This window comes from Rhamphochromis sp. 'chilingali' (assembly GCF_963969265.1).
Source record: "Rhamphochromis sp. 'chilingali' genome assembly, chromosome: 22".
NCBI classification, from domain to species: domain Eukaryota; kingdom Metazoa; phylum Chordata; class Actinopteri; order Cichliformes; family Cichlidae; genus Rhamphochromis; species Rhamphochromis sp. 'chilingali'.
In genome coordinates this window covers 24,748,168-24,775,760 of record NC_137950.1, presented here as the reverse complement: position 1 = coordinate 24,775,760, position 27,593 = coordinate 24,748,168, and the positions used below count along the sequence as shown (strand labels likewise).

At 39.4% G+C, this 27,593-nt stretch overlaps 1 protein-coding gene across 4 annotated transcripts in view; it reads right to left on the bottom strand.

Annotated features, from left to right (window-relative positions):
- The window catches only part of LOC308390551 (leucine zipper putative tumor suppressor 2 homolog), a 46,745-nt gene extending 19,420 nt beyond the window's left edge, over positions 1–27,325 (bottom strand). Inside the window, exons 1-2 of one of the 4 annotated variants that reach the window (XM_080872679.1) lie at positions 27,078–27,325; positions 6,423–6,534 (exon numbers count right to left, since the gene is read on the bottom strand). The gene's annotated coding sequence lies outside the window, so the exon portion shown is untranslated. The other 3 variants (XM_080872680.1, XM_080872682.1, XM_080872681.1) reach the window with 3 other exon arrangements.
- Between the last annotated feature and the right edge of the window lie 268 nt (positions 27,326–27,593).

The window sequence follows — 27,593 nt, the reverse complement described above, 5'->3', positions numbered from 1 at the left end:
CAATTTTCCCCAGGGAGGGTCCACATGAGGGAACAAACAAATGAGTCTGGAGATCCCCTCCTCCACTCTCCATCAAACTTCTGAATCCAACTCTCCCTTTCTGTCACACCCCCCAATCTCCTTATTCTTTCCCCTCATACTGGAAACTGGAACACAGAGAGAAAACTGTGACAAAGCTATTTTGGTTTGTAGACAACCTACCTTTCCACAGGCAGACACCTCAGTGCCCCAACAAACACCCCGGTTATCATGCCAAAAGGTAATGTTCCCAAGCAAAGCTGCAACTTTTTAGACAACTCAAATAAATAAAACCGATATTAGATTCCCCAAGAAGAATAACTGAATAAAAAAAGGGAATAAAAAGCCTTTAGAAACTGTAATTAACAGCTGAAAGGTGCTATGAATATGTACCACATATAATTGTGATAAATATTAGACCACAAAACACCTTCTGAATCATTCAGTAAGCAAACCCCAAACCATTTATCATTAAACAACACAAATCCATTAAAACATTAAGGGCTGGCCTTCAAAAAAATATAAAACCATAATTTAGCCCTTTTTCTCTTTTCTGCAGTGACTAATCATCGTTTAGATGCTGAAAGACTGTCTATAAAAATGTCAGGCTTTATAACAAAAAGACAGAAAAATCACAAATAGAGTGCAGTTCAAATGCTAAACATATGATTTACACCTGACGAAGAGAAAAACAACAAGTCATTACATTTGAGGCAGGAAAATACAACAATAAAGACCAACAAGCCATTACAGTGGTATTTTGTACCGTGTGGTTTTCCTGTAAGTCGGGACTTAACGCCACCCTTCTAGAACCTTTTTGACATAAATATTACCTTTTTGAAGTGCATGCATACTGCATTATAAGTAGTTCCACTATACAGAAGTGGTGACCAGTATATTTAAAATATTTGACTAAACAGGCATTTTTCAGGATTTATGATCCATTTGCAAAGCAATTTTGCTATGAAGTAAGAGGGATTCTGGATTTAAAACATAGAAATGCACTTTCCAATGACCATGATGCTCTAAAAGCTACTTTCAGATGCTCACTTATTCCCAAAGGGTCTCCACACCAAGTAGTTCTGCATGTTTGATTTGGCGTTTTTTGGGGGTTTTTGTCCTTTCTGACATAGCCCCAAAAGGCATTTGTGTCCTCCTGGGATCAAACAGGGGATCTTTCACCTGTTAGGCAAATGTGTAAACAGAGGCCCTTACGCTTAAACTTTACTATACAGTAACCTCTACTTGCCACCCTTGCACCACTGAGCAGCTACAGAAGAGTAATCAGTGAAAGGTCACGGCAGTTCTTTCCACCTTTTTTTTTTTTGCCTACAGCTACTGTTAACTATACGGTCTATGAAATCTTACAGTTATTAAAAACAATACTGATGTTTAACAATTTCTGCTTATTTAGACTGATTGGGAGTCTAAACCTAAAGATATTTAATTCTTATTTTAAGGAGATTATAAAAATTGAGATGGCATACTGAATAGGAAAACAGTAAGTGCATGCTGATAAGCTAAGAGATTCATCAACTAATTGTTTACATTTCTTTACACAAATGTAAAAATTCTTCTCTTTTTACCTTAATGTACAATAATCCTCTGTAACTTTCAGTCACAGTGGGACTCCCACTGTGAATGTCAAACACCGCCCATCACTTTCAATGGCCAGGTAATTAAAAGGTAACTTCCTGTTTCTCCAACGGTTTTTTCCTGCGAGTCTCTTACCCCAGTTTGTTCCTTGCATAGCTGCTCTGATGTCTGACCAGCTCCTTCTGATCATCCAGCCTCCTGCCCCTTCGTGTCTCACTCCGTTCCTGTTTCTGACCAACCCTCCTGAGGGGGAAAAAACTTCTCTAAAACCCCCCTTCCCCAAAAAAGAAACCGCTCATTCTCAAGGCAAATGCCACCAATGTGAATGAGAGCACAGTCCCCTCCCCTTTCCCTGCTTTTCACTCTCTTTCATGCATCCCACCTCCTCCTCCTCTCAGCACTACCCAGCCCCTCTCTGACATACGCACACCTCCTCTCTCCGTGCTCCACTCCTCTGCCATTTCCTTTGACTAAAGAAACTATACTCTGCAAGGTCCTCTACTGCCATTGTCAGGCAGTTAAAAGAAGAGGATGCAAGGGAAGGGGGAAAAAGCTGTCAGTTAAAGATCATTCTGATCTGTCCACACATTTTAAACAAAGTAAAAAATAAAAAATAAAGTGGTGCTGCATGCATCTCACTCTGTAAAGGTGCAGAACCCCCTGCAACCCTGAAGTGGATAAATGAATGGATGGCATTATTAGCTGTCCAAATTGAGTCTTTAAAGGAGACGTGTAAACACTAAGATTTAGAGTGAAATTGTAGTTTTATGGAACTACAGATAAAGGAGCCTGTTTAATTAACTCCCAGAAAGGATTAAAACAGGTAATTATGATACGAATGATTAATTAGAAGAAGCTGCCACTGAAAGATTAGAACTGGTTTACCTTAAAGGAAAAACACCCAAGTGAGGATTTTGATATTTTAAGAAGCAATTCTGGATGTATGACATGCAGGCACATTTAAAAACAACATGGTAATGCTTATCTCTGCTCTAAAAAGTCTCATGAAAACAAATGCCAGTGAAAAATACAAACGAGAGCACAGTATATAAGAGCTGTAGTGCTACAACTAAAGCAGTATCCTGCACAATCACCTCTCAATATAATTGTTAAGGTACTCCACACACAATGATTTTGGGGGAGTGAGCAGTAAGCGGCTACAGGTAGGAATACATGGTGCTAAGCTAGCAGAACAACAATAAGGGTTTCATATAATATATGGATATATTTTATACCTGCATTATATTTTAGCATTTCAATGTCTTGGGGGTTGTACATAAAGTGATAACATCTGTTTGCAAACAGCTGCATATTTGCTCCAAGCATCTGTGAAAGGGACTGTTGAAATTTTTACAGAAGTGATGAAGAGCTGTTTACATTTCAACTGGTTTAACTGGTGCAGGAATCTAGTGTACATGCTTTGATGATAAAGAAAGAAAGAAAGAAAGTACAACGACTCTTGAGCACTTTTGTCTGGTTCAGGGTTCATTTTTAAAAGTGCTTTACAAGTGTTTTCAAAAGATTGAGGTTCTATTTATTCAGTGGGCAAGGGGGCTGCCGTGTCGTGTGCACACAAGTATTTATAGTGAAAGCATTGGTGCCTCCATTCACAGCACACACCCACACGCTTTGTGACAAAAACATTCTTCAGTCTTGGACTGCAGCTAGCGATTGTAGTCGTTTTTCTGCTCTATGGCCTCTGAAAGTTCAGCATCGTGGCACATGAATCAGTTCTCCTCCTGTTGGTTCTGGTTAACACGGCTCTTCAGATTACAGCATATTTTCAGAGCAGGAGGAGGAACAAACATTGAGTACATCTGACAGCAAGATGGTATTTCACTGGATTATTATTCACCTTTAATGAACCCAGAAACCAGGAGATTAAGAATCTCTTGTCTGGATTAGTGCTACCAGAACTCAAAAACCCCTCCTTTTAAAAAAATATTTGATTATATAATCTCATTTAGAATATACACTGTCAGCCCTTGTCCAGACAGACAGCATTAACTTTGCATCTTTTTCCAGTGGTGGGAGAAACCAAAGCTCCTGGAGAAAACCCACACAAGCACCGGGAGAAAATGCAAACTGTCTAGATTCAAACCAGGACTCTCCTGCATTAAGACAATATTGCTAACTAATTAAGCCACCATGCTGTCTAAATGAAATAAAAGAAACTACACATGGCCACAATGGCAACCAGGCCACAAAACTATCCACTAGACAAAGTGTTTAGAGCGAGCTTGGCAGCAGGAACTGAACTTTCAAATTAATCAAATCAGTCTTATTTATATAGCACCAATTCACAACAATAGTCACCTCAAGGTGTTTTCTATTGAGAGAACCCCAGCAATCATAAAATTCTATATGAGCAAGCACTTGGCAATGGTGGGAAGAGAGAACTCCCTTTTAAGAGGAAGAAACCAGGTTCAGGTAGGTGCGGGTATCTAGTGCAACCAACTCTGGGGTGAGAGGACAGAAGAGACCACGAATAACAAATGAGACAAAACATTAACTATAGGAGAGAATAGATAAAAGTTACAGACAAGCATATAAATGCATCAGGAATTAAAAGAGGGAAGTAGACAGGTGGTGATGAATGCCAAGTGTATCATAGGAAATTCCTCAGCAGGCTGAGCCTATTCCAGCAAAACCAAAAAGAACTTGGGGGTCACCTCATCTAGCCCCAACTACAAAAGTCTGAAGCCCAATTTTAAAAGCAGAGATGATGTTGACAATGTACACCCTCTCCATCTTCTCTGTTTCATATATGGTTCTAGACCTTAAATACAACCCAAACATCTGCAAGCCCTCTATTGATATATTCAATCAATTATACAATTCCCTCATTCCCTTCACTGCAGAAATTAAGAAAATACTAAAACAAATCACCAAATATAGTTATAGTCTGTATAAATAGAGGTATGGTTTATACAGTTTCCACCAACATTTGAGACAAATATTTGTTTCTTAAGTTGCTAAATGCTGCCCTGTTAATCTCGCATGTCTGCTTTTCGTGTTGTGTGGGTATAGGTTGAGTAATAATTTTATTTTATTAAAGTTTCATGCATGCTGGCTTACTGTTACACCAGCATTACTAACTGAACTTCAATTTAGGATTATCAGACAGTAATCGCAGTTTAATCGAGGATATGACATGCTGAAGTTTATTCCAACATGGCTTTGGCAGCATTCAGCGTTTGCCTTGACCTGTAAGCCACCATCTGGTCAATAAACATGAAAAAAAGGAAAAAGGAAACAGGAGATGGTGTAGTCAGTGTAGCTCAGTTGCTCCCACATAAAGAGAGGGCTAAAGTAGGGTACGAGAAGTAGGCTATGCCCTGCCACCACCGCCTTACACACATACAAACACAGATTTGTCCCTCTTCGTTTTCAACTCTCTCTTTCCCTGCTCATAGAACTGGGTCACAGTAGTAGGCACAAGGTTTGTCCTTCAGGCAACAAGACATGATGCTGGGGATGGAGTTCAAGGTCATTCTTGATCAAGTCTCAATGGGAGGTCTTGAGAATACTAAATGGGCCACAAGTGAGGTCTCATCAGCCTGCAGCCAAAGCAACAGAAACTGCTCTCTGTTGGAGGCTACCATTTGAGAGCAAACACCATTAATCAGCCGCCTGGAGGCCACAACTGCTGGACTAAAGACGCAGGCTGCAAATCACCGCTGTGAATGCCACCATTAACACTACCACTTTACTGGCATGGGATGGCCAACATGACTCAGCCCCTATTTGAGGGAACTGATTTACAGGCTGAAGCAGCAGTAAAGTAAAATTCTGTAACTTCTCTATCTGCAGGACAGCAGAGTTAAAACCATGAGGAATATTAGAGGGAAATTCCAGTAAAATAAATAATTCCAGTGTGGCTTTGCAGAAATATTGGGTACATCTGTCTGTGGTCTCCAGTTTTTCTTCCTCAGTCATATAAAGTTTATTATCCTACAGTGATACTTAAAATGTTTAGGAGTGCCAGGAGTAACATAATTTCTAGTGAACACTGAAAACGGCTCCCGAGAGCCCACAGTTCTACTTTATCTACATCTATAGCGGATGCCCATCAGGTGGTCATCCACAATAAGCTGTGTTGCCATCTCTCTGCGGTCCGTCATCCTGCTTCCTTCTATAGTTTCATAACAACGGCTCCCGTCTGGGAACAGAAACCAACAGAAAGCTAGGCCATCCATCAGTGTCCGTGCTGCCTCGGCATGGGGACACACTCCCATTGGACGCTGCAGCTAAAACTGGCCTTGACCAGCCAGCCCTTTGGACCACTTACCTCCAAAATAATCCACCATGGCACAAAGCAATTCATGCACACCTCCCAAATAAAACCGCTGAGAAAATTTCAGCAGTAGGGTGCTTCATCAGTATGAAGAGAGAAGTGAGAGAAATGGTCGTTTGTAGATTAAAATAAGTAGTCCTACTGAGCAAGTCCAGTCATACATAAATCCACACAAATGGGCTGTTTTGAGCTGGCAGGGACCCGACTTAACCACACTCTGATTTACTGTATAATGTGGCAAAGAGATTAGGGTTATGCCTCCCGCTCTGGAATTACAGCAATACCCTATCCATGATTAAGATCTGTTGCAAGCTCCCACGCAGCAAGAATGTGTTAACGTCCACGCCAGCACTATGCACGCTGCAACATGTGGGCCACGCTGAAGCCAAGTCACAACGTCAAAGTGTCAAACAGGAAATGACCATTAGAGAAAACCTAATGCGGGTATGAGGAAATGGCCTCAACATATGCAGAGGTTTTAGCAGTACTGCATGCAAGAAACTCCTCTTACCTGTCACTGACACCCCGTCTTCAGCTTCTGGAGGCCTTAGAAAATCATGTACGAGTCCGTTGAGCATCTCAGGAACTCGTCATTCTTCTTGTCGCCTCTCTGTTCTCCCAGACTGAGGGGATAAAACACACACAAAAGCACAATGTTGAATCAGCAGAAGAGAAGCAGCGAGACTACTACTGCTGTGGGGAGGCTGGAAAACGTGAAAAGTGACAAGTGTGTTTATAGAAGTTGGCAAGAAAGAGGAAAATCTGAGTCACAATGGCAAAAAGACTTCACGTGGAAGAAGCCTGAGAGTGAGGGGATTTTTCCTTGTTAACAAGAGCGAAGGCTGAACACAAAAACTTGCACCTCGTTTAAAGCAAAAACAAAAAAAAAAACAACTACACCCTGGGACAAGTTTTAAAATGCTCGTGCTGATTCTTTTCCATGTTAGGGAATCGTGTGGGGTTTGCGGGTTTTCACAGGAAATCACTTTCTAAGGTTGAGCAAGGTTTAGAAATTATACCTAAAAATTCTGAATTGACTTCTACCTCAACACCTAAAAAGACAAAAACCCACTGCCACCATCTGGAAAGAAGTACAGAGTCCATCTGCAGCTCATTAAACTGATGTATTGCTAGTACAGCAATAATTTAGTTTGTAATGGAAGAGGACAAGAAAAGACCGTGAGAAGTGCCAGAGGTGAGTAGACAAGACAGCCCTCATTTCACACTAAATATTCAAGCCTGCTGCTACAGTGAGATCACCCTAATTGTGGCACAATCATGTTTTCAGTAAATATTGTGCTGGGAATTAAATACTGACAGTAGCAAAGAAAGAACTGCACCAAAATCTAATGCCATACACCAGAGGCTTCATCTATCAAACTACAAGGTACTGCCGATGAAAATTAGCCCGTATGGATAAATACTATCCATTCAACTGATGGGACAAAGTGTTCATGTTAATTAATGTGCATTTTCCCTTTTTAAAATAAAAAGGAAAACACATTACTTTTCAATTTTTTGCTCTTTCCAGGTCAAATTTTCAAGTTGTGATGCATCACTTCTTAATTTTATAAATATCTACAGAACCCAAGTATCACACAATTTATTTTACATTTAATTAACTATAATTACAGTTATAAAGGTTTTTCTCACTGCGAAATGGGCCTTTTTGGAGGGTGTGACAATGCACATAATAGCAATTGGTCTCCACACAAAACAAAAGTACATCTATGATGTATTATTATAGAGAAATGCCTGCATTCTTCTTTTATGTCTATCTGATAAATGCAAAAGTTTACTAACCACCAATTTTAAAAGAAAAAAACATTTTTTAATACAACACTACATATGCAAGAAAAGCTCTGAGTGAAACTACACATTCCCACATTATTACATAAGAAACAATGCAGGCCTTGGGACTATTAAACAAAGAAAAGCACATCAATGTGTATCAGTACTTGAAACATAAGATATTTCTAAAATGACAAAACAAGGGATGCACAACTTGTAAATGTACAATATTTTGCCATGTACCGGTCGGCTATAATTTTCTTCTGCAGTTAGTGGCAAAAGCTTCTGGCTTATGTCAGTGTAACTTAGAATTTGTCTTTTTCTGTAGTTCATTTTACTTGAAGTAATATTTCTCGAAACTTGACTGTGCCGCAAGTAATTAGGATTATTTCACTGTACTGTAGTAGCAGGGCTCAATATTTAGTACAAAATGAGTGCTGTCTTGTCTCCTTACCTCTAAATTATTGCTTTATTAGTAATACGTCAGTTTAATGAGCTGCAGATGGACTCTACTTCTTTCCAGATGGTGGCAGTGGTCTGTTGTCATTTTAGGTGTGGAGGTAGAAGTCCAGAAACCCAGAGCAACCTTTTCCACCCCCACTTTGAAACTAATAATAATTTCCATAGAATCAGAGATATGTCCATTCATATGTTCTTTCACCCGTCTATCCAGAATGGATGGATAGATGATCATCAATCTCAATCCTTTAGCTGTTTGAGTTTAAAATTTAACTAAATGTAACTACAAAGACTAAACTGAAACAAGAAAGTCTACTCCACAGTTCGAACTACCAAAAAAAATGTAACCCTATATTAACTGAAATTAGGGTTTATATTTGTTATTAAAACACTCACACACAAAGATGTCTGTAAACCCTTTATATGTTCTGCAAGTCTAAAAATAGACTGGTGGTCTCAGCTGAGAAACCGTGAGAGAGGAGCAGTAGCTAACTGGTTCATGTGAATCTCCTTTCATCAGCAGGATGATAAGATTTGTGGTGTTTGCTAAAACTAATGTTACCAAACTGCCTGCAGGGTTACTGCAACTGTAAGGGCTTTATTTAATACTAGCCAAGCCATCAGCTCTTCCATCTGTGCCTAACACACTGTATTAGTAAGTTACAGACAGATGGAAGTGCTGAGGAGACTGTGGCTTCCCACATGTAATGTAGCTCAATCCAGATGGCTTAAATGCAGCTTCTTAAATGCTGTACAGCGATAGGGCCAAGCCATTTAGAATAATTGAAGGCCAGCAAAGAAATGCCTTAACGCTTGTTTGTTTTAAAGGCTGACAAATGACCTACAGAACATAAGCAGGTGTTTACTTAACAGAGCAAACAGTGCAAAGAAGGACGCAGGACTTGGATCCTTGCACTGAATAAAAAGAAAGCAGAGGGCAGTATTTTGATAACCACTTATTATGTCACACAAAATGCAGTCTGATCTAGACCCCAATTTTCCTAAAAGGAAAACTAGACAACCCTCCAAAAATCCATAAAAGCTGCAGCAGGGCTGGCACCATTGACATGCCTATGAATGACATCAAACACCACAATGGTGTAGTTCTTGTCCTGCTCTGCAGCCTCAGTGAGCTCAGTAACAGAACCAGTTCTCCACCTGCTGCAGGTTCTGGTTAAAAGTGTCATCTGCTCTCAAGGGATTGGTGCAGAACAAGGAATCCTCTCACCAGCAGTTTACTGGTGTAGGAACATGAGATGGCAAGGATTGAGGTTAGTCTGATTTTGAAAGTTCTGTCGCTGAAAACAGGTGAGGGCATTGTTCTATCATTGATCCCATCCTTGTTTTGTCCTTATTATCCTTGATTGAGGAAAACGAAACTCAAAAATATGGCTAAAAGGTGCAAAAAGTAAATTGTAATAGTAGGAAACAAAACAAAAATGTGTTTATAAATCTCAGCTATCAGTAGGGCGCCCTACTTCATCTCCACCAAAAGGGTAGCTTTTGTTATTTGGGGGAAAGAAATGACTGAAACAAATTTTTCCAACATAATTGATTAATTTTAGTTTGAAGATGGTAAGGTAAAGAAAAGAAACATGTTTTCTTCAACAGGGATCGTTGGAAAGTAGATTTACACACCAAGAAAAAATAATTTAGTTATTACCATATACCTGCATTTGAAGCAGAAGTTATTCAGAGCACATTTAAAGTATTTCAGCAAAAAAAAGAAAAAAAAAAAAGCTCACACTAGTAACAAAGAGATTGCAGATGATAGATTAGGGTTTAACCTGTAGGCCAGAGTGCCAACAACCATCCACATAAAGAAAGAAAAATCACAACTCTGGGAGTCAGAGCAGGTCATCTACTCTCCATCTCAAATTAGAGTTTCACTATACCCTGGAAAAAAGTTAAAATCCCAAAAGAAATTGCAAAATGTAGTTTAGATATTTTGATATTTGTTTATGAAAGCTAAATATAAATAAACTGTGACAATCATTATTTTTTTTAATCATTAAAATTTATCAATTTAAAGTGAACTGTAGCCAATCACAACTGTCATAGAGTAAAAACAAGGCTATTATGTAGACAGCCTGTCTTTCCAGAGACAAACACTCACACATACAATTTTAGACACCAATATACCCAACAAGCCCTAAAAAACAAAAACAAACAAACAAACAAACATACGTTTCAAAGGAAGCTGCAAATCAAGGGCTGAAAATCTAAGCCAGTGCTGAAGTATCAAAAGCTGCAGTTCCTCTAGTGACCACTTGAGGCTTCAAAAAACAAGTCAATCCTGAGTCACTGAAGTGGACCTCCGAGCCATGCTCTTGCTACTGGTGCCTTTTGGAGAGTTTTTAATTAAATCATCTTACAAATAATATGTCCTGCTATGTGGTGAAACCCAGCCAAAAGGTTTGTGCTTCAATTGCATTGACTAAATGAAATCCTAGTATTTTATTAGCCTACACTGAGGATTAATTAGCAGGTATCTGTCTGTACATCAAGTTAATTTTAAATAATCAATGCAGACAACCAGAGTTGACAGTTAGGGATTAATATCCTGATTACATGCATAAAGATGCAGGATTACTATGAACATATGTGCATGTCTGGCAATAACAGGATTCAGTAAGTTCACAGCTACACTGTGCAGCAGTCAGGATTAAATGGGATGAGGTGCAGGAAATAAATTTAGCCACCTATTGGGAAGGACAGTGTAATAGAGTATAAGTAATGAAGATAAATGAGGTTCTGCATTTCCCAGGCTTTCAGGCATGCGCACACAAAAGCATGTGAACACACACATGCAAACACAAAAAACACAGGGCCCAGTGGACACCCTATTAAGAAATAGGGTGGCGTCCCACTTCTTCCTTGTCCAAACACTGCCATCCCATAGCACTTAGAATAATAAACCTAATGCTCAGCCATGTACCAAAGGTTGCAGGCGGGTTAACAAACTCGGTAAGAGGCAGTTGGACTTTTACACACTCAACAAAAGGCCATTCAAAAAACAGGGAAGTGGTGTAGCATAAAGGAGCACCATGCAAACAGTCATATTGACAGTATCCTGTAATAATAAACTTGAAAGCATGTAATTGATTTTCACTTGACCTCTGTTGTAAATTGTAAATGTGTGGTTATCTAACAGTATAAATGTAGGGGGGAAACATCGAATGGAGACTGGAAACATTGTGTTCAGAATTCTGAAATCATACAGATGTTTGTTTAAAGTGGATAAAATAGGCAGTGAGGGGGAAGTGAATCCAAGGAGGAAAAATGGCATGTCTGCCTTGTTTGGACAGTAAGAAGGTGGATCAGCAGAATCTCAGAGTTTTTCTCAGACATCCTCATTTAGGATCCTCACCCAGGCCAAACCTCAGACATACTCGTGCATTTTAAAAACCTCCTGGGAGAAAAATCCAGCTACTTCTTCCACGCAATGAGTAGTGGAGACTGAGAATGAGGTTACAATGAAATGAGGATGTGCATCATATTTTATTGCCTTCTTTAAGTGAAAATTAAGACTGCAGGGACAAGTAGTTGCTTTTCATTGCTGTGCATCTGTTGAAATACAGTTGAAAGCAATTTTATGTCATTAAGTCTTTCAGAATTAGCGAAAACATATACTTTGTGTTTATATCAGGGTCACAGACAGCTGCCTCTCCATTAAATGCCTTTCAAAATAAAAACACTCAGCCATTTATGTTGGAATGAAAAAAATGCAAATAAATGTTTAAGTGTAAAACATTACATCTGTTCCATTATTATGATCAGATCGTTTTAATGCAAAACAAAAGCTACAATAACTACACAATGGCTTTATTTTCAATACCAATAAGATGTGCCGACTCTTTTCTACAATGGTTTAGAGATTCTTGTACAAAATGTCAACAAAAGTAAGAAAACCAAAGAATAATCAGTTGCAAAGTTTTTTGCATCTGTAGATACATAAGCATAGCTGCACAGCACTGTGGAAAAACCCCCAAAATATGTTGTCTTATTTAACTGTGGGTTGTGTAAAAGGGGGTTGAAAGGAAAAGGAATAACTGGGAAAAGTTTTTTGTTAGGCGAGGATAGTCTGGCAGTGCGATGACAGGATGAGAGCGTATTCAAACAGTGTGCACATGTTCTTCACTTCAGATCCACTTCCCTTCTGTCTGAATAAGCTATTATGCAACACTGTGACGCAGGTCCTGCTTGACCGTGCATCCCACCTCCCACGTAGCTTCTGATCTGCACCCTCATTCATTCCCATCACCTCTCAGTCACTCAGACATCTACCGCACAGCCCCCCCCCCCATTCAAAAACCTTCACCTCTTTTGACTCTTTCATAGGCATATGATTTCTCTTTGAGATATATTTTTATAAGTCATAAGCATGTCTGTTTTAAAAAGAGTACATTTATGTGTCGTCCATCTCGTGGCCTCCAAGCTGGAGAATAATCAGGCCAGAAATCACACAGAGAGCAAGGAGAAATGTATTTAAAAATATCCAAACAACCAACCTCAGGGAGGGGGTCGTCCCACTTACATAAGTCAGTTACACACAGTACCTCTTACTGTGAGGAAACTAAATGAAGATGTAAAAAGGAAAAGGTGGAGGCTTCAAGAGAGCCAAGATAAATGTCTGCAACAATTCTGCCATTCAGGACTCACTTGAGACTGACAGAAACAACAAAAGACAAAGGATGAAATATTACACTGAGTTATGAGTTTCTCTTCAAACTCAAGAGAAACAGTCAAGTTTTATGTTTGATTATTTATAAAAGCCTGATTTGCGTGACCTTGAGTGAGGGCGGATGAAGCAAATGACAACAAAACTGAGGGAGAACTTAAGTCTGAAGATTAAGAAAGCAAAAGTGGGCTGCTGGCCAATATTTTTAGGTAAAGAATATTTCCAGTTTATGTAACTTGCTTCTCATTTCCAGAGATTTGTAATAGCTGAAGATTAAAGACATAAACAGGGCAAACTCCAACAAACAAAATAATTTTAAAAAGGTTATTCAATCAAATCTATCAGTATAGATATATAGTTGACACACAGAATCCCACCACTGAGTTCTAGGTCTGCTGTGACGTCTCCTTCTAGCTGGGTGTACCCAATTCTTCCCAGTCACATGGAAAAGCATGAAAGAGCCAAGATAAAACAACCTACTCGCTCATGTTGAAGGACACTAATTGTCCTGTTTTTTCCTGACAGTCAGCATGACTTTGAAACTGATGTGTTTCAATAGGAAGTAAAGTCACATGGGGATAAAAGAGTTTTCACAAGGCTTTGCAGTCTTCTGTAAATCTACACACCATGACTCAATAGTTTGTAACAATAACTTAAAGTACTCATTTTTTTTGTCTCCCATATGGTTATGAAGGAATTCTGGCCCAATGTTATTACGTTACTACAGTTCATTGAGGTTTGGAGGCATTTATTTCTACACAGCTCTTTTAAGGTCCCACCCACAGTATTTCAGTTGGGTTCAAGTCTGGATTTTGATTGCATTTTCTACAACTGTATTCAGTTGTAGATTTACTGCTGTGCTGAGGATCATGCTGCCCCTGACTGTAGAATACTTTGGTGTACAGAGGAGTTCATGGTTGAGCCAATGACTGCAAGGTTCCCAGGGTCCTATGGCTACAAAACAAGTCCAAATCATCACCCCTCAGGCACAGTGTTCAACAGATGTTATGAGGTGTTTGTGCTAATATACCTCGTTTTGGTTTTCTCCGATTGCAGCTCCACTTTGGTCTCATCTGACTAAAGAAAGTTGTTCCAGAAGCCTTTTGGTTTGGCCAGATGCAGCTTTGCAGACCTAAGCTTTGCTGGTCTGTCCATTTTAGAAAGAACAGGCTTTGTCCTGGCAACCCTTACAAAAAAAGCAATATTTTTAAGTCTTTTTGTAAGTGTAACTTTGTGAACTTTAATATTTAAATGGTAACTGAGGCCTGCACAGTCTGAGATGTCAGTTACGATTCAATTCAATTCAATTCAATTTTATTTATATAGCGCCAAATCACAACAAAAGTCGCCTCAAGGCGCTTCATAGATACAGAGAAAAACCCAACAATCATATGACCCCCTATGAGCAAGCACTTTGGCGACAGTGGGAAGGAAAAACTCCCTTTTAACAGGAAGAAACCTCCGGCAGAACCAGGCTCAGGGAGGGGCGACCGGTTGAGTTTTTGGAGTTTTTCCTCTGATCTTTGTATTGTCCAACTTGCTGGAACATCCACTCCAGGAAAGACTGTGGCAAAGTCTTAACACACATCTGAACGCAGCAGACCAGCAAACTCCTAAAACATCTGCTTTTATAGAAGTGGTCACACTTTATAGTGATCAGTATTTAACAGCACCAACGATGCACTTATTTTTCCACAGGTCTACTTGGAGCTCAATGAAAACTTTCTTTTTCGCATGACTCTAGATCTGTAGCGTGTGTCTGTGAAGGTTCTCAATCATCCAGGTCATCGTAGTCAAAGGAGCTTGCAAAGAAAAGCGTCTGGACTTCTTTAAGTTACTTGAAGACGTTTCACCTCTCATCCGAGAAGCTTCTTCAGTTCTAAGGTCAAATGGTGGAGAGTCCCAGATATAAACCTAGTGGGAGTAACCCCCCACAGAGGGACAAAAGGACCCCCTGATGATCCTCTAATCGCCTGAGCCAAGGTGTGAAACTGGGTGTGGGTCCCAATCAGCCAGAGTTTCGGGTGAGTTCATTGTGAAACCTGGCCCCACCTTATCATGAGAATACCTGAGATCAGTAGCGTGTATTTTGTATGTTCAGTGGAGACATGTCACGTTATCAACCAAAAATATATCAAACTCAGTGATTCACTAGCTCAGAACTCATGATACCAATTCAGTTATTCCAGAATTTTGGTGAAGACCCATTAGATGATCATGTGCCATGTGTTTTTTGTGAATCGAGGACAGACTGACCTTGGACTGTATGAGCAAAAATGTGGCAATTGTTGTATTTTAACCAAAAACCATATCTTTTTTTAAACCTTGCAGAGTAATTTTTATTGCCTAACCATAAACAGTAGGGTTTAGACTAACTTCCCCTTAAAAGTGGAAAATATTCACTTTGTGTACATGGCTCTGAATAAGAACATATGAATCCAGTCTGATGAAAATTCAGGATCACAGAAATGACGTTAATTCGTTTCTTAAGTTGCTGCACTGTTTATTTATTTTTTCCTGTTTTCTCATGTTCCTGGCCAGTCGTCGAGAAAGCCTGTGGGCTGCACCTCAGTCAGAGGCTGTAAGATGGATGACAGAAGGACAACAGCCAGCTGACACAACTGAGGAGTAAGTGAGTGGCAAAATGAGGGGTAGCGAAAGAGGAGAAAAACAGTGTGAGAGCAGGAAGGGAAGGAGAAAAAAATGAGAAGAGAAGCAGGAGTCAGAGATGCTGCAGGGCTTTACTGTACATCAGCACATATGGGCCTCCCTGCAGCAGCTGTGAATGTCATGATCACACTAACTACCGCCGCCAATCACATCTGCTCATGGGAATATGGCATGTTGTTTTTAAAGGTTTTTTTTTTCTCTTTTCAGACTGTGTAATCATCCACAGATGATGCAACACACAATGTGTACATGCTCTGTTCTCCTTATAGGCCATTTTGGGATAAACTTTAATTCAGGCTACAGACAACATGTGACAAAATTGTGCTCAGCTACAATGCAGAGATGCCCTCCTATGATTAAGCAGAAGAATATTTTACAGGAATCTTTGTAATTCTGTGCAGATTAATTCAGGCAGAGCAGTGCTTTGAGCTAAACACTCATGTTAACATGCTCACAGTGACTACATGCTGTTATGCAATGCATGTTTAGAACAAGTGCAATGTACAAGCTAGCATCAGGTTACTGCTGGCTCGTTGGCAGTGGTTGCTGGCTATCAGAGGCTGATTGCTTTGGCTGATAGCAGATTGTCACAGTTGCCCGTAATGTTTCCACGTTTGTCTACAAATATTCTTTGACTACTAACAAAGTGGAAATAAAATTTGAAAGAGTGCAACCCAATCTGGAAACCAAGAAGAAACCACAACAGCAGCATATAGGCTAGCAACCAAAGTAGTCACCAGACATTTTTTCCAGTTGAGGAATATAATTTTTCCCTAGTGACAGGTGGTTGCCAGGGGCTCACTGACTGGTCTGTAGGCCTGAATAATTGGGTTTTAACAATGGTTTTTCCTGCAACTGGAGCCTTCTTCACTTGATCCAACATTGTCACCATTATTGTAACATATCCAAAACAGTGGACAAATTAACCTCATGTGGTTAGTATGTAGACTCATAGCAAATGGGATCAGAAACATTTAATAAAAGTATTGCATTAACCATTTAAAAACTGCAAGCATTTTTAGACGTAGTCCCCCATTTTCAGAGCATGTTCAGGTGCTTCTAGCTCTTTATGTAATCTCAGACTGACTCAATGATATCGAGATTAGGGATCAGTGCCATATAATCTGCTGCAGGACTTTTTGGTCTTTCTGACATTAAAGATAAAGGCTCTATATACAGGGTTTCCACCAGGGAAGTTGATAACCCCAGTGGCCCTGACAGGGGCAAACAATTTAATATAGCTACACTAATCTTTTCTAACAGTGATTGCAAAGCCCAGAGAAAACACAGGAGCACTGTTAGCATCTGTATTTCACACAGACGAGAGTGATGAGAAAGAGAGGCACTGGGGTCGTAATACCCAAATATAACTAGTGGGAGACCACTGATTCGCTTCATGTGGCAAAGATTATTTAGCCTACTATGATTCTACTATAAAATAGTAGTTATAATATCTGCTTGGGTCTTCAATGTCATATTAAATTCAATTTCAATGCTGGTGATTTTGGCTCATAACAATATATACACACCCTTTCTTTTATAACGGTGTGTTTGTACTCTTCCCTAAATGCTCAAACTCATTCACTTTTTAAGACAGCCTGAGGCGAGATGACTAAAAGGTAGCGTTCGGTCATAAAAGATCTGCCAAGAGGAAGTTAAACTCAACAGGTAGATGTAGATGAACCTGAGGCAGATTTAATCATGGTCGCCAGCAACTGCATTTGTCTGTGGATCGCTTAGGGTCAACTGGCCCACATTAAACACTGTGAGGCAGTTGTGTGTGAACTTTCCAGGGGTTTCCCTGTGGCTGCTGTGCAGGTCTCCAGAGGCATGGGAGTCCTGCACTAGGATAAATAATTAAGGAGAAGGTAACCTACAAAAAATTCGTTTCCAGCTGATGTTTAAATCAAACCACTGGTTCAGCTTGTCTCGTGGATAGAGGAAGGCTGTTCCAAAGTTGAGGCACCACAATCTCATCTGGTGATCTCTGAATTTAAACTAAGTGTGGAACAATTAAACGACTGTTCAGATGATGGGAAAGGCCAACTGTTCAAATAAGGTCTCAGCAGATCTGCTACAATATATGAGCAAGAGCTTGTCCACGTAAGGCTTTGCATGAAATACTAAGTTTAAGTGGAAGAAAATTAAAGGAACTATTAACAAGTAGGATGGCGTGCAAGGGTTAGCTTTTTCTATAAGCAACCAAGGACGACCGAAAATATATGTAAAGAGCAAATTTTTATTGGCTGACAGTAAAGATTTGAGTTTCCAGATGTTTCTTAGATAAACAAAAATAAGCCTGGATGAAGTTGGAGGAGAAGAAGAGAAGATTTAAAACACAACAAAACCTTGTTGGGGTGGCTGTGGCTCAGGTGGTAGAGCAGATCAGCTACTGATTGGAAGGTTGGTGGTTCGATCCTTGGCTTCCCAGTCTGCATGCCAAATATCCTTGGGCAAGATACTAACCCCAAGTTGCCCTCCGATGCGTTCATTGGAGTGTGAATGTTTATTAGTTTGCACTTGTATGAGTGGTTGTGAATGGGTGAACGAGGTATGTTGTATACAGCGCTTTGAGTACTCCGGGTGAGTAGAAAAGCGCTATGAATCAGTCCATGCTGGGGCTTAAAGACCCTGGGTCTCCCACCACCTCCACCTCTTTTTTAATAAGTTGAAGCTCAAGAAAATTCTGTGTAATAAGTTAATATTGTGCATCTTATTAACTTAAGTTAATTACATTTATCAAACAATTACCAAAATAAAATGACCAATCATGATTGTGACTTCTGCTTAATCTAGCAGCACTTCCAAGAAGGTAGTAAGACAGAATAGCTAAACCAAGTTGTAGCTTTTGTATTATAAAATATATAACCTATCCCCACTGGGCTTGTAATACACTGTTAGAACTCTGGCAGTATGCTTTGTAGCTCATTCAATGACTTCAGACTTAAATAGTGTCTTCTCCTACCTTCCACCCACCAAGGACACTTTTCCCTGAGTGATGTTGATGACAGCAACTTATCTCTGAAGGAAACTAAGCCCAGCCGTTCTGGTATCTTATCAGGGCTGTTTACAAAACTGTAAATGTAGTCACTACTGTGACCCATTCAGAAAGTGAGTGCAGGAAAGGAGGCAGTGGCACAGGTCAAGTCTGTGGGGATGGGGAAAAACATTTGGGGATGATTAAGAGAACGAATGCAGTTACAGCGGTGGAGCAGTGATTGAGTAAAGAGAAATATGAGAGGTTCAGCCTGCTTCTCTAAACAGCACATTAGAAATTTACTGAAAGGAGAGAGCTTTTATATTCTACATTCATCGGTATTCAGGGGATGAACTCTGTTCTGTCTGTAGAATAAAAACTGGTAGAGTCATGTCCACTTTGCGTCACACTTGAATATAAAAAATAACCCTGAATTTATTTTTTTAAAGCACTGGCTGATCAGTCTATTTAAAAAAAAACAAAGTCAGGCCAGACAGTGAAACTGAATTTAAGTATTACTGCAACAAATGAGTCCTCTTATTATCAGAAAATCTTGTCATATAAGGTAAAATGACTGTTTGAGTTTTGGAAAGTTAGTTGGGGGAAAAAAACCATCAATATATTTACTAAAAAATTAAGATTATTTTTGACATTTTGTGATATTTTATTGGCAAAACAATCAATCAAGAAAACAGTTACAAAAGGGAACCTTCTCCAGTCTCTCTGAATCACGTGCCCTGAAGCTCATCAACTGACTGACAATGTTTTTCTGACAGCTGCATACTGGCAAAACAATGACGTCAGTGTCATGACACCAGCATGAGTCAAGGGTTTGAGATTCTTATTTCAAAATCAGTGGGAATTCCTGCCTTAAACATCTGTTTATACTTGTTTTACACACTGTGGTAAGGACACCACTTGTGGGCCTAACTACATGTGTTACATTTTTCTCCTTCATCTTCAACATTTGCTCTAAAATCTTCTGTCTTTGCTTTAGTGGCTTTCTTTTGTCTTCTCTTTACGATGCCTTCTCTCGTTCCCCATCTTCTGTCACATGCACACCAATGCTTCATTGCTGAATATTTTATAAATCAAGCAATTTCACCTTTATAAGTTCAAGCTATGAATTCTTTTAGACAGAAAATCAACAGGTTAACATTAAAGTCATTTCCTAGTTGCACACCCTTTGTATAATACACAAACATAAGTTGATCATGTTGACATATAACATATTGAAGTTATTGTACTACATGTGGTTCTATGGGTTTTTGTAGAGGTATAAAAAAGTCCTGGGAAATCTTCTAGAAACAAAAACTTTTGGCCAAAGTTTTGGAAGTCAAAAGTTTTAAAATATGGATGGAGGGTGCTTTGGCACCATGGTCCATTTGCATTGAAATGGGGCCATTAGTCAAAGCACCGGGAAAGGAGACAAGGAGGACAAAAAATGGCAATTTAGAAGGTAAAAGATGTCCACAGATAAATGGCTGCTGCACTTGAAAATTGGGACAAAGCAAAAAAAAAAAAAAAAATCACATGAGATTTAACAAAGGAGAGAAACTGGGAGGCCTGAGTGTAACATTCATCTGCTGTTAAATCCTCCAAATACTCCCCATCTTAATCTGTATTCTTCAAAATTTAATGATCACAGACACAACCTGGTCGCGTCAGGACAGATTAGGCAGAAAAGAAGGCCACAAAATGTCCTGTCTGGTTCCCAAGCTCAGGCATCTGAGGTCTCTAAAACCTCAGCCCCTGCCTCTCAGTGCCCTCAAACAGCTGTTCAGTCCAGCTGTGCAAAGAGCTCAGAGCTGGCTAGGAGTACCAAACCAAATCCTCGACAGGAGCTCAGGTCACAATGCTCAGCAGTAAATTAAACCTGCAAGTTATTTTAATTGTGGGGTGCATTTTTAAAAAAAATATAAAGATTCTCCATTATTTTTTATTTGTATGGCCATAATGGCCCCCGTCACGTATCTTTCATATAATAAATCTAGGATATCTACCAAAATAGGGGCTCTGTTATTCATAACACCTTTTCCAAGCAGAGTTCTCAGGCTTTTCATGGATTTTGAACCAAAATGTAGCCATGCTGGTGCCCCCAAAAATAGGTCCTAGGTCCATTCCCAAAGGGGGAAAAAACCCTTTCCAATTCTATTTTTACAATACAAATGTCATTTTTTAAAACCAGCTGTTTTTATTTTATTAGATTGGGTTGCTGTTACTGAAGCAGAATAGACATGACCATTTATCCAACAGTTAGAAATAACAGGAAACTGCTTAAAATTACTATCAATAAGCTAAAAGATTCAGTTTAGTATATGAGGACAACTCCTTGCTATAGCACAGACTCCGAAAGTGACATGGGTTGATCTATTAGGCAGAATTCTATGCTGGTTCTTAGTCGTTACACTTCATAGGAGAGCTAAAAGTAGAGGAAGCTAAAAGCAAAGGGTCAGCAGTTTAGAGGTGTGACAAAGTGGATGAGTAGTTGAAATACTCCATTCATCTCAGAAGTATTGACTTTTTGCACATTAAGCACATTATTCTCTACATGTGTTTATTGGCTATGATTTGCTATTGTCAAAGTAACACTGCTGCACTTAGTATCCCAGGTTTGTTTGTGTAAGAATTATGTTGACGTCAAAATCAAACATTCAGCAGATTAAAGCAAATACTTGGTCCCATGTTGCTTTATAGTTTATTATGTTGCAGATTGACTCATTTGTGCATACTGACACTAGTTCTTCATTCTTAGTCTTCTTGTATGTCAGGTGTGGGAAAGGCCCGCTCCACATATCCTGATTTTTAAAGTACTGATGATGTCATGACTGACTGTTTTTTGTTTTTTTTTCATAGGAATGTTTCCTTTTGTTTTTCAGGACACAAAGTGATTTCTTGAATATTTTCCTTCCATACAGAGCCATCAGAAAAGTAGCTTTATGTGATTCTGACATAGAGGTGTGTTGTGTTACCAAGTTCATCTGCTTTTTGGTTTTTGTTAATTAAGTTAATTTGGGGAGATTTGTTCAGTTTCACATATAATGGTGGTCACTGTAAATATATCGCTCATCTCTGGGAACCCGAAATGTCTGCTGAGTCTGCTTCCTTGACACTTGAGTCAGACTATTTGACTGCTACATCTATAGCTTCTGTAATATCTGTATCTATAATAGTTTCATTCACAACTGTAAACTGTGGTTTAAAAAAAAAGAAGAAGAAGAAGAAGCCAGGCAAAGCCTTCCCCGTCAACTCATGTAACATATCCCCATCTTCATGAAGAACCACACTGACAAGTTAAAGGCATAAAAATATGCCGATATGTGTGAGGAGGAGTACTCATAGTGACAGCAGGAAGAAGAGCAACTAGTGTAAATGACAACTTAATCCAGTAACCTAATTACTCTGACACTGAGCTGAAATAAGAGTAGTGCAAATAAATGAGGCATAAAAAGTAATTATGGCTACTTTGGTCCTTACTTTGGTTTGGTTGTCATGTATACTTTTACTCATAAATACCAGTTTAGCATATTTGTATGCTTAGATGTATTACTTTCATTTTACAGAGTCAGGAAAACCATGTTTAAGCCAGGCTTGGTGTTACTTTACCAAAGTTTTCCTGCATATTGAGAAGTTTACCCTCCAACAAAGAGGTTTTATCCTTTAACCTTTCATCAGTTTTATGTAAGAGAACCTTTGTTTACTGAAGCTTAAAAGAAAAAAAGACAGGAATACAGGCTTTTTAAACAAATCGTGCTGTCGGAACCCCCTGAAAGTAATTTTCCATCAGCTAAAATAATCATTCGCGGCTTCATCCTTCGTTTACAGTATTAGAAGAGAACTGAAGTCAAGGTATTGCATCAGAGAAAGTATGACTTTTTCCTCAAAAGCTAGTTCTTAGACAAGAAAAGCCCTGGATTAGAGTTGATGTCCTCGTACTTAGCCTGCCAAGGTGTTCTGGTTTCCATAAAAAATTCCTATTATCACATCCTATTGTATTAATATATAAAAATACAGGAACTGACAAGAGTACAAAGAATTGCCCTTTCTTGTCATTTACAGACGTGTGCCCAGCAACACAGGCTCAAGGACTGTTTACAAAAGCAGAAAGTAATTATAAATGCACTGTAGGTCAGAGGAGGAAACACTGCCTATCTAATCATATCACAACAAAAAGAGATTTGGAATTTTACTATAAGCTATTTGAAATCAGTAACTCTAACAGTGGGAAAACGGAGGGCACACAGTTAAAGCCGCCTGGTCACAGCTCACTTTGTTTAGTCAACATCTTCAACAACCTGCAGTCTTTCAGCTACCTGAAACCCCCATTCAGCTCATCTGTACACAGTCGAAAAAGCATGGATTTTATATCAGCCCACAGCAAGTCTTCCTTTAAGACATAATTCCCAGCGAATTATTGATCTTCAAGTAGAGCTCTATTCCTTCTTCTGTAATGTTGATACTAATAAAAGCTTGTATCCAATCTTCTTCTCCAGCTATTTGTGTTAAAAGCCTCACTAAGTCCCAGCATCATAATTTCAGACAGTTTTAAAACACTGTTGTGTGGGAAAGTTTGCAACAACACTAATTACAGTAAGCAATCATTGAGAGGAGAACAAATTCAACACAATGAGGCGCTGCATAAACAAAGAAACCCAGTAATTACTAAATCTGCACTTCATGTGGCGTGATGGGCCCTCACGAAGACTAAATACAACACATGTTTTTACGTTCCTGACAGCTCCCGCTATCTTGCCATTGTTCCCTTGTCTTTTAAAGTTTCTCTCATATTATTATTCCTTCAAGAGAACAGTTTGTGCAGCATAAAACCAACAATAGAGGGCCACGACCTTTAGTTTAAAGAGCTCAAGGGCAACGTTCACAGCAGCACAACTGAGAAGTATCAGAGAAAACAAAAACAATATGGCCTTTTAATACTAATATACACTCATACCTCCAGCTCAGCCTTCCTGATTAAAACAAGTCTGACTAGAAACAAACAAGGTGTGGTGCCGCGAGAAGACACATTACATGACCAAATGCGCACTGCACTAAAGTAAACCTCCCTATCAAAACAGTGCTTTCTCTTCTAGTGCTTGGGGTGATTTTAACTGGCAGCACATACAGTGCCTCAAGGCCGCCAGTGTCTCATACACACAGTTTGTTTCATAATAATCACATAAAAAGCTGAAAAATGTGATTACATTAAATGAGCACATAAGTATTTGCAAGCCTGAATTAGCAAAACCTTTTCTGCAGCTTGACTAGTCTTGGATTTTGGGAGTTTTGTAGGTGTAACAGGTGTTTTCCCACATGCAGCCTTTAACTAGGATGAATAAACTCAACAACATGCAAACTACAGGCAACTGTGGCAATCTGCAAATGACCAAAAGAGGGTTCATTGTAACACCCTCTCTGGCAGGGACAGCCAGCAACCACTCGTCAACCACGGGGTCAGGTAACATTTTCCCAGGGGTGGTCGCCAACTGGTCTCTAGGCCTGTGTGACTGATGGTTCAAGCACCCTACTGACACTTTTATTTAAAGGTTTCAACATATACAATACAGGACAGAAAAAAACAAAACAAACACAGATTTGTTAACCAAGCAAAATACTGGTCATCACACCCCAACCCTAAACATCGAGAGTCATGATTCACCCGTCATGCAAAAAGAGAAGAAAATAAAAACACAATGCGGGATATGTCTTAGTGTCAGGAGTGCTCTTTTATGCTGACAAAGCACTCCTCTAGAAATTAGGGAAGCTTGCCGTGTGCTTAGAAAAATCACTTGACAAATTATCAATGCAAATAGGCTGTCTAGCCTCTCACTGACAAAGCTGCTCAGGTGCGGGTTTGACCTTGCTTTGTATGTTTAAGCAGAAGAAATTTCAATACAGCATCCTGCAGAGTTGTGGGGGTTTGAAGGCCGGAGCTTGCCCTACTGTTCGCTTTGTTTGCTCTTTACTATGTTATCTTGTTCCAAGCATTTGGCCTTTTGTTTACAGATGACTGAGCTGCGAACCTAAAATAGAGGGAATGTTGTTGTTTTTTACCTCATTATTAAAATAAGTGCACTTACGGTTTTTCGGCAGCATAAATCCTTCTTATTATAGATGTAAACTTTTTTGTGTTTCACTAGAGCTGGGCGATATATCGAGTTTTTAAAAAATATCGATATATTTTTATACGAGATATAAGATGTGACAATATCCTTTATATCGATATAGTCTATGTTACGTTATAATTATACTTGTGGAGCCGCAAGTTTGCCTCTATTTCGTCCACTTTCGTCTTTACGCAACGTTACTCGGCCTCGCCTCTCCTTCACTGAACACAACTCCCCCTCCTCCCCCATCGCTTCACCTGCAGGAAGCGACAAGATGGACACGGCAAATCTCCGTTAACGAGTTACTGCGCATCGCCCCGTGCGTGGGGCTGGACGGCGTCAACGTGTTAGCTAGCTAACCACGCTAACGAGCTAACCACGCTAACGCCATGCAGCCCAGAGGTGCTGCACGGACTAAAATCCTTTCATTTTCTCAAAAGTTGACAGCGCGCCTTATGTATGAATTCTGGTTGTGCTTGATGGCCGCGAACCGATTTTATGTGGTACACGGCGCTCAGCAATCTGTCACAAATGTTTGAGTACGACTTTGGTAAGCTACGGAGCTGCACCGCTTGATGGATTGTCGGAGCATTACGGCTGAGCCTCGCGGAGTGATACGTACTGTGCTTCAACGTAATATTACCCTACTGTGTATAAGGACCATAAATGGCACCAAGAGACGTGGTTGCGAAGCGGATTACAAACTCCAGGCTGTCAGTCACGCAGTACAAGTTGGGAACAGAGCAGCTGTGAAATCTGTCTTTGTTATTGTGCTCAGCGTCTATTAGTTTACATTTTGACTGCACAATTGTGAGCTTTTTGTTATGCACAAAAACAACATTGTTTTCTTTTATTTATGGAGCATTATTATTTAATAAATGCTCATAATTTATTTTTGAGCAAATTTTATGTACATCTGCTCTATGTTAATAAAAGTGCCTGTGTGACATCTGGGACACAGCTTTGACTAAGAACTCTCTTTTTGTTCTTACTTTATGGCTTTAAAAAAATATATCGAGATATATATCTTATATCGCCATCCAGCTAAAAAATATCGAGATATGAATTTTGGGTCATATCGCCCAGCCCTATGTTTCACAGATTTTAATTTTAATCAAAGTGTGGCCTCACAGCACACCGGGCAACAGTACTGTAAATGTGCGTCTGAGTCGAGCCAATTTCCACTGCAGACAGCGTCACGGGGGGAATGCCATTCATTTTAAGAATTCACATATGTTGCTGCTCTGTCCCAGGGGCAGGTCAGGCAGTACTTGAGTGAATGTTAACTGCTCTCTCCTACTTTCTGTTGTCATTGGGTCATAAAATCTGCCACTGCCCCCAAAGACTTCATGTTTGCTTGTTGTTAAGTAAAACTTTTTCTGAGCTCCTGCTGGTGTTATTCATTCTGGTTGACAGCAGCAAACCAATCCTAAAACAAACTCACCGCCTGTGGAGCAGGCCTAGATTTTCAGGTCTCCTGTGATGCTGCACGTTTGGTCATTTCTAGCTTTAGAAAAGACCAGAAAGCCACAAAGGAAAAACACATTCCACATCATGTAGACCCAAAGTGTGGGTGGAAACAAATAACAAGGTTTTATTCCTTATAATAATCACTTTAATAACTTAATAACTGACTAATAACTAATATAACTTTAGCCTACTGATGTCCACATTACAATTTAAGGGCTAAAGCAAATATACATCCACACAAAGTGTAACAACCAACCAAAACTCACAAATTTAATATACTACATAGACTAACAGAAAGAATTGCTGCCAATGTGAATGTTTTATTGGTTTCTTATAGTTCGCTAGGGGGACAAAAAAACTAAGGTGTATTTTGGGTCAAATTTAAAGGCTCTTATTGCCATGAGGGCCCACTTTTAGCACTCAACATGCTTAGGTTATTGTACATACAAATTTTGAGGAGATCGTGTGAAAGACACCCACTGATTCTTCATAGAAATGACAACTTTAAGTAGTTCGTAGAAAAGCAATCATGTCCCTAAGACTAAAATAATGCACAGCAATTAGCCAGCTCTCCATTTCTAAACAGATAAGATAGAAAGAAACCAGATTAGTCTTGAAGAGACCGATGAGGAGGACATGCTGGAAGTCCACGATAATGAAACTGTTGATTTATAATCTACACTGAAGCTGAAGTCTGGACAGGAAATGAGTCTGGATACACTACAGGAGGCACTTTGTTGTGTCTAAACCCACCCAACCTGTCATGAGCGATGCACACATCGATAAAAAAAAAAAAAAAGGGAAGTGAGACTTTTTAAAGTGCAAAAGAAAAAGAACCTACTCTTTATTTCCCAATCATACACCTGTGTGGAGTAGGTGTGACAAAGTTGGATATCTGTGCGTTCAAAGTAAACAATAAGACACACATGCTTTGGCACAACTCAACCCCGACATAAAGCCACGCACACTAATTGTATCATGTTTTCATTGATTGTTAGGTTAGTTAGAGCCTACCGTATACAGAGTGCTGTGGACAGTCCGGGACAGTTGCTCTGCTCTGTTGTGGAAAAATCTGAGGAGGAAAATCAGGATGCCTCGGGAATGTTTTTTTTCTTCTTTTTAAATTGTCTTATCCACAAACTCGTAACTTTAGCCACGGCTGAGCTGACAAAACTGCATGTTCAAGTCTTGCTCAAGCTGTCTCGTTACTCTTCCTGTCGCTGAAAGCGCGTTTGTTGCTTTGCGAGGAGCTGAACGGGAGCTGCTCGTATTTCATTAGAGAGGCGGAAAGCTGGTGAGAAAAACTGACGTTACATCCGGTAATATGTTTCAAAATAACACTGTTTACAAGGAATAAATGTCATAAGATTTTCATTCAAACATTTTCAGGCAAAGAAATTTTTAAAATAAAACTGAAAAAATAAATAAATAAAAGCGAACAAACAACAAAGTGCAACTATATTAAAAGAATATATCTTCATTAATTCAAAAAGGTTCAAAAAGAGTCCTTCAATAGTCCTGGGAGGTGTT